Here is a 12,703-nt window from a genome sequence, read left to right as displayed (position 1 = left end):
CAAACCCTGATCCAAACAGCAGGAAGTGAGCATCTTCGATTCCTGATGCTGATGGTTAAGTTGTTAACATGTTTGGTCTCTATTTCAGTGGTTCCCAACATTTTAGGTATAAGGGCCCCTTCTTAAAATAAAAATAAAAATATCTCACTTCACCCACTCACACCTACATAGTAGCTGTACCTACAGAGTGAGAAAAACACTTACACATTTAAAGATCTGTGGACTCCTTGCATTAAGCACACTTCCCTCCTCCTCATGGGTCCGCGCTCCCAAGATTGGGGACTATTACAGATCACTAAGGTGCAAAAATCTATGGTTTGAATGACACTTTATTGTAGTCAAAGTCCCTGGAGATCACACAGCTACATAGTTTCTCATCCCCAAAGAGATTCCCCCAAAGAATGGTTGAAAAGAGGGATCCCCTCTGATCCAACACCAACATAAAAGAATTAATCACTCAGATCAAAACTGAAGTATTGCTATGGACATGTTGTAAGTATGAAGGCTAGGAAAGGCTTGTTTTCAGACCTTTTTTATATTCATATTTTAATTTTTGCTGATTATAGAAGTAATGCATATTCTTTATAGAAAAACTGAAAATACAGAAACTCACAACTGAAAATAAAAATAATCAATAGTACTACTACCAAGAGATTACTAACAGGTCTGAACCTTACAGTAGTTTTTCTATGAAAAATATATACATACACTTTGGAAATAAAATTGTCATCATATTATATATATATGTATTTTGTATCATGCTTTTTTTTATTTGCCATTTATATGATGATCAGTTTATAATATCACTATTTCTCTAAAACATGATTTCTAATGGCTGCAAGGATGGTAGACTGCTATGATTGAGGCCATGGGCTTTGGCATCAGACAGACATAGGGTGAAACCCACACTATTCAACCTATTAACAGTGTGGCCTGGGGCAAGTTAACCTCTCTGAGCTTCAGTGTGTTCATCTGTAACATAAGGATGACTATCCTCAAAGACTTGTTCTAATGATTAAAATTTAAAATGTTTTAAGGTGACTTAGCACAGTGTCTGGCAATAGTACACTGTTAAATAAATGTTACATGCAGTTATTGTTGTATATTATTTTACTGAATGGATATGTCATAATTTATTTTGCCAGCCTTATGCATATTTGTGATTCTTTCCTTAGGATAATCTCCTAGAAGGGAGAATTCCTGGATCAAAAGGTATGAGCCAATTTCAGACTTGTGATACATACTTCTAAATTGCCCTAGGAAAAAGTCAGATCACTTTATACTACCACCAGCAATGTATGAGAGTGACAGTTTCCCAGCACACTTGCCAACAGTGAGTACTCTTATTTTTAAAGTATTTTTTCCAGTTTTATAAGTGAGGATGGCATCTTAAAGACTACTTTGTATTTCCTTAATTACTAGAAGTGCTTAACTTTTTCTTTACATTTTTAGTGGCCAGTTGTATTTCTTCTTTCATAAACTTTTTCTCTTTTGAGGTTCACATTTCTACAGATTAACTTCCTTCCTTCTTATTCCTCTACCGGCCTGATGTCAGGTTGACACTTCACAAAACAAAAATACAACAAACCCAGGAATCAGAGAATTCAGATCATTCTGGTCCTAGCATAACTATCCTCTGCTATTTTCAGACTTTGTCATTGACTGTAACCTCACGTCATTTCACCTCTCTAGACCTTGGTTTGCTAAGCTGTAAAATGTTAAACAGTTGCCACGCATCAAAACGCTAGCATTCCCTGTATTTCTATAGCATGCTTTTGTAGTCTGCTATACTGCCTGTCTTGATCCTCAGTACAACCTGATAAGGTTCTCCCAGCAAGAATCATGATCCCATCTGACAGATGAAAATGTTGAGACACAAGTGAACCTGTTCCTCCTGACCCCTGGCCACTGCTCTTTGCTCTACACAAAGATTCTTCTTTCTGCCTCTTTAGTTATCTCCATCCTATCCCAAATTACTACCTACACATATTGATTCTCTTCTTATTTCCCTTTTTAACTTGCAGAGGCTGTGAGGAATTGGAGGTGAGTTGGTCAAGCATAAGGAATAAGACAGCTAAACAAAAAAAGTATCACTTAAGGGAGAAAATGATTCATACCTTACATGGGCCACAGAAATCATGCTATAAGAGCAGAAACTCTTTACTTCAAGTCGGAGGGATTTCAGAGGTATTTACAGAAGAGATGTTTTTGAGCTAAGGTGACAGAGAAGATTTGGACACACAAAGTAGTGTGGAGGATGTTTTTGGGGTGTCACTAACTCTTTTGTGCTCTCCTCTAGGGATCCTGCTAGATACTAAGCTATGGCTTTTTCCCACTAAGAATACTTTTTTCTTGGTTCTCAAAATCACACACAGGCCCCTCCAGGAGGATTCACTGTTTCTCTTGGGCAGAGATAAAAGCTTTAAAAATGTGTGGGAAATATCAGGATTCCAGCACAAAAGCAAGGTTGTTGGCTCACGGAGGACAAGGTCCGGGCCGGATACTTATTTCAATCCTACGTTTTTTTTTTTTTGACACAGAACCAGACACAGAACAGGCACTCAGTAAATGTTTCCTGACTTGATCTTTTAAATTAAAGTATAGTTGATTTACAATATCATATTAGTTTCAGGTGTACAACATAGTGATTCAGTATTTTTATACTCCATTTAAAGTTATTACAAACTAATGGCTATATTTCCCTGTGCTCTACAAAATACCCTTATTGCTCATATATTTTATCCATAGACAAATACTCTATGTTATCACTTATATGTGGAATCTAAAAAATAAAACAAATGTGTATAACAAAATGGAAAGAGACTCACAAATCTAGAGAAAAAAACTAGTGGTTACCAGTGGCGAGACGTAATTGGGAAGAGGCGAGATAGAGGTATGGGATTAAGAGACACAAACTGATTTGATGTATTGAATTGAACTCCAATTAGGTAGGTGTACAGGTTCTCAACTTTGGAGGTACAAAGCCCAGGAGGCATGAAGAGTAAGGCTTTGGACACACATATTTACTTGCATTTATGTGAACTGATGTATATGGAACTTTACTATTTGAAGCTTGAAATGGCAAAAAACTGCAAATAACCTAAATAAATAAATAATGGTGCATCCATATAATGGAATTCTATACAGCTATTAAAAATATTCCTTTGGGATTTTTCCTTATTTTCCCTCTTTTCAAAAACTTAAATATAACTTACAAAAAGTGCATAAAACATATGTGTAAAATATACTGAATTATTATAAAGCGAATCTCCATATAATCACTGCTTGGACTGAGAAATAGAATAATTACTCACACCCAGAAAAGTCCCATGTCGCCAATATAAGATGAAGTTTTTACTGACTATCCTTTTGTACCTTTTGAATTTTGAACCATATAAATATATTTGCTATTTAACAGCTACTTTCTCCCTCCTTCCCTACTCCTCACCCCAGTGCCATGGGCATCTTCAACTGTTTTTTGGAAAGATTGGCATAGCAGCTTTTCCATAACCAAATAAATAATAACAGTTAAAAGTTACTGTATTCCACATTTCACACATAGTAACTAGTCCGTCTGTATATATCAAGTCATTTAATCCTCAAGACAACACTAGTAAGTAGTTATTATTGTTGTCTGTATTATGCTGATAAGAACACGGTGGCACAGAGACAGTAAGTAACTTGTTCAAAGTGATACTGTGAATATGAGGTGAGGAACTAGTTGGGATTAATATCCAGGCAGGTGTGTCCCACAATACAAGTTCCTCAAAGCTACACTATTCTGCCTCTGTAAATTCTAGAACCCAGACTCTGAGGCATTGTGGTCACTGACACCTGGAAAGTAGAGAAGATTTCTGGCTGTGGCCCGCCAGCTGGGAGCCCAAGTGCCAACTCAGATGTGCCACCACCAGGCAAAGACACAAGCAATTAAGAACAGACAGGATGCAGTGATTCTGGGGTGTCACCCAGCTGGCAAATCTTACAGAGCATTTAAATGACCTTCCCAGGACATCTGAGAAGTAAAATTCTGGTCAGCTCTCCTACTCTGACCTCAGAGCTTCCCCAGTGCCTTAGAGCTCAGTAAATTTTTTTTTTTGGATGCATGGATAAGCTCTTTCCACCTATAAAATGGAGAAGTCTAGGAACCAATCCTACAGAAATACTTGCAGAAGTTGGACTAGGGTGTCTGCTGCAGTATTGTTTGCAATTGCAAAACTCTGCAATCAACTCAAATGTCCATCAGCGAGGGACTGGTTAAGTGGACTGTGTCGGAGAGGTGGCACCGTTTGACAGTGAAGGGCGTGGGCTCAGAGCCAGCACGCTCGGGTTTGCATCCTGGCTCCGCCACCTATCAGCACAGGTTTGGACAAGCTCCCTGACTTCCATGCTTCAGTCCCTGCATCTGTAAAGCGGGGATAACGAAAAGACCTACTTCATAGCCTTGTTGTAAGGAGTTAATTCATAGTTTCTGACATCTAGTAGGTACTCAAATCTTTTCTATTACTGTAGCCACTCACACAAAGGAATATTACATAGCTGTTAAAAAGAAAGAGATAGGTCTGTACTCACTGATTTGAACAGATGTCTAAGATATATATTTTAGGTTAAAAAAAGACAAGTGTCAGAATTCATATGTCTGGTAGAAATCCAGTGTTGTAAAAAACCTTTTTCTTTCTGTGTATGCACAGAAAGCAAGTCTGCAAGGATGCACAAAACTGTTCAGTAACATTGCTTCTAGAGTTGTATGAGCAGGACTTTCCTTTTGACTTTATACACTTTGTGTGTGTGTGTATATATATATATACACACACACATATATATATAATTTTTTACAACAAGCATTTATTATTCTTGGAAGAAAAAAATAAATAGGGAAGACTTCTAAATCACAAGAGGCATGGGAAAGAGCAGGGCAGTGAAAAGAAGACTCCTTTCCGTGAGCTAGAGATTCCTCTCTTCAATCCAAGGCAACACACTGCACTGCCTTTCTACCTAACAGCATGGCACTAAGAGACAAGACATACATTTCATTTGTACTGATCCTTGTTATGTGCTCCTAAAATAATTCCTGCAATGTAGCCAAAAACCAAGGTTCTGCTCCAGATGCTCTCACTTAATGAATAAATCATGGGAACACAGATTGTCAAGCTGGTAGGGACCTCAGAGATTATCTAGGCCAACCCGCTCATTTACAAACGGAAGCAATGAAATGTGTTCCTGAGAAGGTAGCTGTTAAGAAACTTTGAGAAATAAAATTTATTTTCCAGTGAGGGAAAAAAAAATCAGAGATGTATTCTCACGAGGAGAATTTTATTCTAAGAACCAATTAATGCAATACATCGGTGGGAGTATAAGTTAGTAAACCATTTTGGAGAGCAATTTGACAGTTATCTCCCAAAGGTGAAAATTCTCATACCCTTTGATGGGACCAGTCCCTCCTAGGTATATAGTCACATAAGACTATCTACACAGGAATGATCATAGTGGCCCTAACTGTGAATCCAAAATTGGAAATAGCCTAAATGTCCATAAACAGAAGAATGGATAAATAAATCATAGCATATTCATTAAATGGAATGCTATACAATAGTGAAAAATGAATGAACTAGAGCCACATGTCACAACATGGATGAATTTCACAAATATAACATTGACTAGAAAAAAACAACCTGGAGAAGAATATATACCACCGATATGCATTTTTAAAATACATAAAGCAGTGGCATATGCTGCTTAAAGACACATACATATGTAGTAAAAGTAAAAATAAATGCATGAGAATAATAAACACAAAATCCACAGAGACTGGTTACTTTGGAAGGAAGAAAGGGGGGAGTTTTAATCACAGAAGGAGAGACAGAAGGTTTCAACTCTACTGATGATGTTTTTTCTTAAGCTGGGTGGTGGGTAGGTATCCTGATTTTCATTCTATTATTCTTTATACCTCTTTGAATGTCTAAAAATTTTCATAACTCAATGTTTTAAAGAATGTAACAAATCCCACGCTGAAAGGGAAATTCATAATTTTCGGATATAACAAAAGAACTAAAGAAATGGATATGATACAAATGTCTCACTCAAAAAGACAGGATTATTCCTTAAACCTACTTCATTTTCCTGGGACTAGTTTCTCAGGAGGGAACTTGTTAGAGAAGCCACAACTGGGCACAGGGAACTGAGAATCAGGAGGTAAGGTTCCACTCTCTCAGATATTAAAAAGGACAATTTCATTAACCTCTCAATTTTTTCACGCTTAAAAATGTATTGTGATTTTAAAAACTGGATTCGATTATTTTTTAAGTTTATAAACAGCACTTCCTAAAACTGTGTATGCAAGATGCTAACTTTTTTTTCCACGGAGAAGAGTGTTCCCTGGTCAAATCCATTTGGGATACACTGGGTCGTCAAAATTAAACAGCTTTATTTACACTTACATACATTCTGACTCTCCAAGAGGAGAATTCAGTTACGAAGTGTTTTCAAAAAATTATTTGGACCATAGAAGTCACCCCGCCCCACCACCATTCCTTATTTTAAAACAGAATCTATTAACATTCTCTCAGAACAGTGTTCTGTGAAACATCCATTTGGTAAATGTCGTCCTAGAAGGATTTATCTCGCTTACTTGTTCAGTTGCTGATGTATGTTTAGAATTCTTTGTAAGAGAGGAGAATAGTTTCCTAGTATAACTTCCATAGAGTGGGTTTCCTTTGAGGGAGTGTCCCTGGCCAATTTAGAAGGCTGTGTTTTTTGGGCTTCGTGAGTGAGAGCCCATCCCAGCTGACACTGTGGATTTAACATTAGAAACTTCTGAGTACCTATGATTAGAAGTGCTGCATCCCAGATGTGCTCTCCGCATCTGGCTCTTGGGCCTTTGCTAAGTTTGCTGCTTCAAGCTGTGCCTCCCTCCTTTGGGTGATTGTGGAGCTGAAGGGTGCTCTGGACCGGAGCTCAGGGCAGACAGCCTGGGAGGACCACTCTCACAAGAAGAGGAGCCCCATCTAAGTGCCTTCATCCTCCAGCACTGGTTTGCAGGAGGCAGGACTGCAGAGCTGAGGCCAGCCCACCCAGGAAAAGAGGGCTTCGTCTTCTTTCAGGGACAGGACACTCATCGCTTCCCCTGACAGCGTGGCCTTTTGGGGTGAGGGGTTCCTTAGAAGGTCCCAAGGTTCTCTGGAACTGTCTCCCCATCCAAATCCCAGAGGGGAAATCTCCTGGGGTTTGTGGCTCCCACAGGGCCTTTTAAAAGGTGATTTACCTGAGGTCCTTTCATCTAGAAACAAAGATTCCTTCGGAAAAGTAAGGCACTAAGGTGAACTCAACATAGAGATTTTTAAAGCTTTTTGTTCCTTTGAACAATCAAAAAGAAAACATAAGAGGAAAGTATGTTCTTTTCCAGGCACCAGGCACCAGGCTCTCGGTGGAAGCAGGCAGACGCCGCAGCTGCTGCTCCTCTTTCTCTACCCCACTCCGCCCAGCCCTGTGCCCAACCCCGACCTCAACACCTATGAGGCCTGGCTCCCCCTCCCTCCCAAAGGCAGAATAAGCCTGAACTCCCCACACAGCCTCAGGCTCACTTACCAGACTGGGGCATTGGGCCTGATGCTGGGGAAAGGTGAGGAGAGCAGAAGGAAAGGGGTATTGGATTCCACGAGGGGCAAAAGCCCCATTTCAAAGCTCTCCCAGCTCTGCTCTCAAGAGTGGAGAGGTGCCTCTTGGTTACAGAGGCTAGAAAGGAAATCGAGGGAAGCAGCAAGGGGAAAACTGCAACAGGGAAGCCGGACTGAGCCAGGAAGTAAATGCAGAGATTAGGATGCGCTTCAGCCCCGGGCTCCTAGGTCAGAGCCTGGGTTACTCCAGGGAAGCGCTCCTGTGTCCGGTCTGCTGGCCAGACACTCATTTGTTCAGGAAGCCTGCTCCGAGGTCCTGGTTTCCTCTCTCCTTCCTTTTCAGCCAAGGCTTTCCACACCCCTTTGCTTCCCTCCCGCTGGGAAAGCCATCCGTGGACAAAAAGCATGTCATTGAGAACAGACATAAATAAATAAACAAGTAAATATATAAATGCCCCTCTCTTCTCAAAGCTGCAAACTATGGACCTTCCTCTTATTCATTTTTAGACCATAGTTGCTCAGATTGGCTGGAGTTTCTATTCCTGGGTATCTTTTTTTTCCCTTCTACAAATCCAAGCGGTGGCTACTTCATTATGGGCATTTTTTAATGCAAGTTTCCCCCCCAAAGGCACAAGCAGACGGCAGGCAGGCAGGCAGGTGCACACACACAAACACACACAGACACACACACACACGGGCTCACACACAGGCGCACACAGAGTACCTCTGGAGCTTCCCTTCCCTCAGTCATTTCCCCTTAGCCGGCTGAAAAAGGGCGAGGCTTGGAAATCATTTCTCTGTGGCCTACCTTCTGATTCCGGCAAGTCTGAGGAGCAGGCGGCAACTGGGAGCTGGGTGGCCGGGGCTAGGCTGCCTCTGTGAATCAGCAAAGAAGTCCCTGAGACAGGGATGCCGACAGCTGCTGTGTGCACACTCTCCCTCCGTCTCCCCCACCTCCCTGCCCTCCTTCTGCTCCTCCTCCCCTCTCCCAGCCGTTCTGTGTTGCTATGCCATCATATCACCAGGGCTCACAGCATCGCTCCCTCCGAACTCAGGCAGAGATACCCTTGACTGGGCAAATGCAGAAAGAGCAAGGACAGTTTTGTCAAACTACCAGAGCTTTGGCGGCTCTCAGAGATTTCAATTCATTAGAAGCAGAGGAGGAAAGCGGAAGAGGCTGAGAGGCAGAGGGGGAGAGGGGGAGAGGCTTCCACTGGGAAGGAGGAGACAAAAGAGGCTGGGAGATCAATACAAGCTGCTGAGCTAGGAGCCTGGGCCCCAACTTCCACAGATCCAACCCAGAGCCAAAGCCAACTTCAGAGCCAGCAGCTGGCAGGGCCCCTCGGTAGCCAGTCCAGGATTCAGTTTCTGTGTTAGAGGCTGAAACACTCTGCTCTAGAATCGTCACTGGTACCCAAGGTACAGTCTTGGGCCCAGGGCAGTCTGCCAGTCACCAGTGAGTTCCATCCTCACCTCCTCTTAGATCTACATGTATAGACAATGAGGACAGTGAGGGAACCAAAATGGACCTTGAATGATTTGAGAAAATACAGCTCCTCCATGCCTCCCCTCAGCAGCTACCACTGTCACTCTCCTTTCCTCTGTCCATCCCAGCCCTCACTCCTTTAACTGTCACTCCTGTTAAAGAGGAGAGGGTAGGAAATCCAAACATGCTGAGAGACCTGGGAGAAGCCACTATAGAGATGGAGGGGATTATATCCCTTTACAGAGTGCCCAGCACACAGTACATTAACTCAAAAAATACTTGTTGAGTAAGTTGAATGGATGGATGGATGGATGGATGGATGGACAGATGGATGGATAGCAGCCAGGAAGCCCCCATCCCCATCCTCCTACACAAACATACTCATACTCAAAGCCCCAGCAGCTCCAGGCTAGGGCAAAGGATAAGAGAAGCATTCTTCTTTCCTCTCTCCATTTGTGAGAACAGGGTGTGTATGAGCGAGAGTAACAGATTGGTTTAGGTGGGTTGCTTAACTTCACAGATTTGCCTCTAAAAACTCTATAAGCTTTGATGGCACTGGAATTTAGGAGAGAGAATACTTCCTGGCCCAAAGGACTTGGGACTAGTGTTTACAAAGTTTCTACAGAGGCTGAGAATTATTATCACCATCATCATCATTGTTACGGAAAACCCTCAGCTAGGAAATAACTAGCATGTATGTGTTTTCTTTTGAGATAAAATGGTAAAAACTTAAGCTGCTGGTTTCAGTAAAAGGTTAGCCATAAGGTCTGATCTCTTCTTTAAAACAAGCAAACAAAATGGGAACCAATTGCTCCCTCCCCCAAGCTAGGCTTTCAGAGCTTTGGGAGGGGCCCCTCCTGCCTGGCCAAAGCAGCAGCAGCCAGGCCCCCAGGCAGGCCCAGAAAGGGCCTTTGATTGCCTAAGGGGGTTTGGAAGCACATCCGGCTTCTCAATCTACACACCCCCAACTGAGCATTTCTGAGCTCCCCAGCCCAGCCCAGGCCTGGCCGAGTCGGCCCCAGTCTTAGCCCTGGCAGCGTGCTGGCTTTCTCAGCACCATCCAGACCCAGGGCCCCAGGAGTCCTTCACAACTGACTCAGAATGACTTGGAGGGGGGAGTTGGCCAGAAGAAAGACCAGAGGAACACTCTGAGAACTCCTCTGGGCTGGCACAGCACAGAACACACACCAAACACTTGGGGACCTGACTCACTGCTCAAGCCTGGGACCAGCTCGCCAGCTTGCCGGCCCGCCGAGCCCAGAGTCTGAGTTTAGAAGGAGGCAGGAGAGTGAACTGGATGGGTATTTGCTCCCTACTTTGACTGCCCTTGGACTTGCTCAGATCACAAGGAGCACTTGGAACCCTCCTTTACTTTTCTTTGTCTATCTCTAGACAAAGCATTCAGGCTGCAGGTACAAAAAGAGAATACCAGCCTTCAGGAAAATAAAGCCTCAGAGTTTGTTTTGAGGCGTACAACAACGTCTTTCCCCAAATCTCTCTCCCACTGACCCGACCATGGTGGAAATGTCCTCCCTTCCTCGTTTCTTTGCTTTGCTTAAGGCACTAAGAGCTCCTGTGAAAAGTGAGAATATTACCAACAAGACAAAAAACATTAAGCTATTATCAGCTATCAACACCTAAGATTTAATTAGTAGATTATAATAATGGCTAACATTATTGAACATTTACTCCAGGCTAGGCACTGTCTGAAGTGCTTTGCACACGTTATTAGTGCATTTCATCCTCATAGCAGATTAAAAATAGCTTCTATTATTACCCCCACTTCATAGACAAAGTGAGGTTACATGACTTGCCCAAGGTCGCACAGCTAATGCATTATGGAGCCAAGACTTACCCTAGGTCTCTCTGAGCAATGCCTGCGTGATTAACCATTATGCTATACAGCCTCCATCCATCTCGTAGTGGCCTGATCAGATGTCAGGCCTAAGTAGTTCATTGAGACAAACGTAACAAGGGCTGAAGAATTCCCTCGATAGTTTTTCTAATCCTTTGTGCCTTTTCTCAGGCTATTTCCTCTACTCAAAATGTCTCCCTTCCCTTTAGCTATGAATGGAGTATAAAAGGGAAAAGACAAATGACCTTGACCTTGAGATGATGTGGGGTGGAGCTCTCCAGTTTGTTATGGTCCGCACACTGCCCTCTGTACTCTGATTTATATTACCTGTTTAGATAACTGGATAAAAAAGATGTGAGATATATGTGTGTGTGTGTGTGTGTATGTGTGTATGTGTATAAACACACACACACACACAATGGAATACTACTCAGCCATAACAAAGAATAAAATAATGCCACTTGCAGCAACATGGATGGACCTGGAGATCATCCTTATAAGTGAAGTAAGCCCGAAAAAGAAAGAAAAATACCATATGATATCACTAATATGTGGAATCTTAAAAAAGGACACAAATGAACTTATTTATAAAACAGACAGACTCACAGCCACAGAGAACAAACTTATGGTAACCGGGGGAAAGGTGGATGGGAAGGGATAAATTGGGAGTTTGAGATTTGCAGATACTAACTACTATATATAAAATAGGTAACAGTAAGTTTATATTGTATAGCATAGGGACCTATATTCAACATCTTATAGTAGCCTATAATGAAAAATAATATGAAAAGGAATATATGTATGTATATGTATGACTGAAACATTATACTCCACACCAGAAATGGACACAACACTGTAAACTGACTATACTTCAATAAAGAAAACATTTTTTTAAATTACCTGTTTGGCTCCTGGGGCTTTTCAGTGGGTGCCATCCCATAAGTTACCAAAGGTACATTCCTTACTGTTACTGGTCTTCTGGGGTACTTGGAAGAGGATGGTTTGTTTTTTGTTTCCTGGAGGTTGTCAGGATGGATTAAGAGTCTCTAGTTGTGTTTCAGGAGAGGTAACATCTTTGCTTAACATCACAACTCGATAGAAAAGTTCACTCTGACATTTAAACCCCGGGGAGACTAATTTTCACCCACGAGACATCAGGACAAACTGGAGCAAGTACAGAGGCTAGCTTCAACTATTTTCCTGAAGAGAGCAAAGAAAGATCAAAGGAGGTCAGGCCAGAAGCTTTGATTGTAGCTCCACCCTGGTAAGCTTCAGGAGGATGTTTGAGACCCACCCTAGCATTACTGAACAGGACCTTGCTAAGTGAACAAGAACATGTGGGGCATTTCAGGCAAAGAGAAAGCCTGTGCAAAAATGCTGAGAGAGCACGGCTTGCTAAGGGACTATAGGTACTACCTCAGTGTGACTAAGTTAAGGCAGGGTTACAGGTGGGAAACGGGAGGAGGGGGCAGGAGATGAAGCTTTGGAAGCACACCCGGAGGCTCTAGAACACCACACTAAGGGGCATTTGCATTTTTGTATTTTTTTTCCCCAAGCAGGGAAGCCACACTGTCACATTTATGTTTTAGAAATATCATTCTAGTGGCTTTCATTGAAAGGACAATTTTTGAAACTTGAAGTGTAGTTGATTTACAATATTTCAGGTGTACAACACAGTGATTAAATTTCTTCATAGGTTATACTCCATTTAAAATTATTACAAAATAATGGTTCTGCTGTAAAATATATCCT

Source organism: Vicugna pacos, chromosome X (genome assembly GCF_048564905.1).
Source record: "Vicugna pacos chromosome X, VicPac4, whole genome shotgun sequence".
Classification (NCBI taxonomy): domain Eukaryota; kingdom Metazoa; phylum Chordata; class Mammalia; order Artiodactyla; family Camelidae; genus Vicugna; species Vicugna pacos.
The sequence above is the reverse complement of the archived record's forward strand: the minus strand, read 5'-3'. Positions refer to the sequence as shown.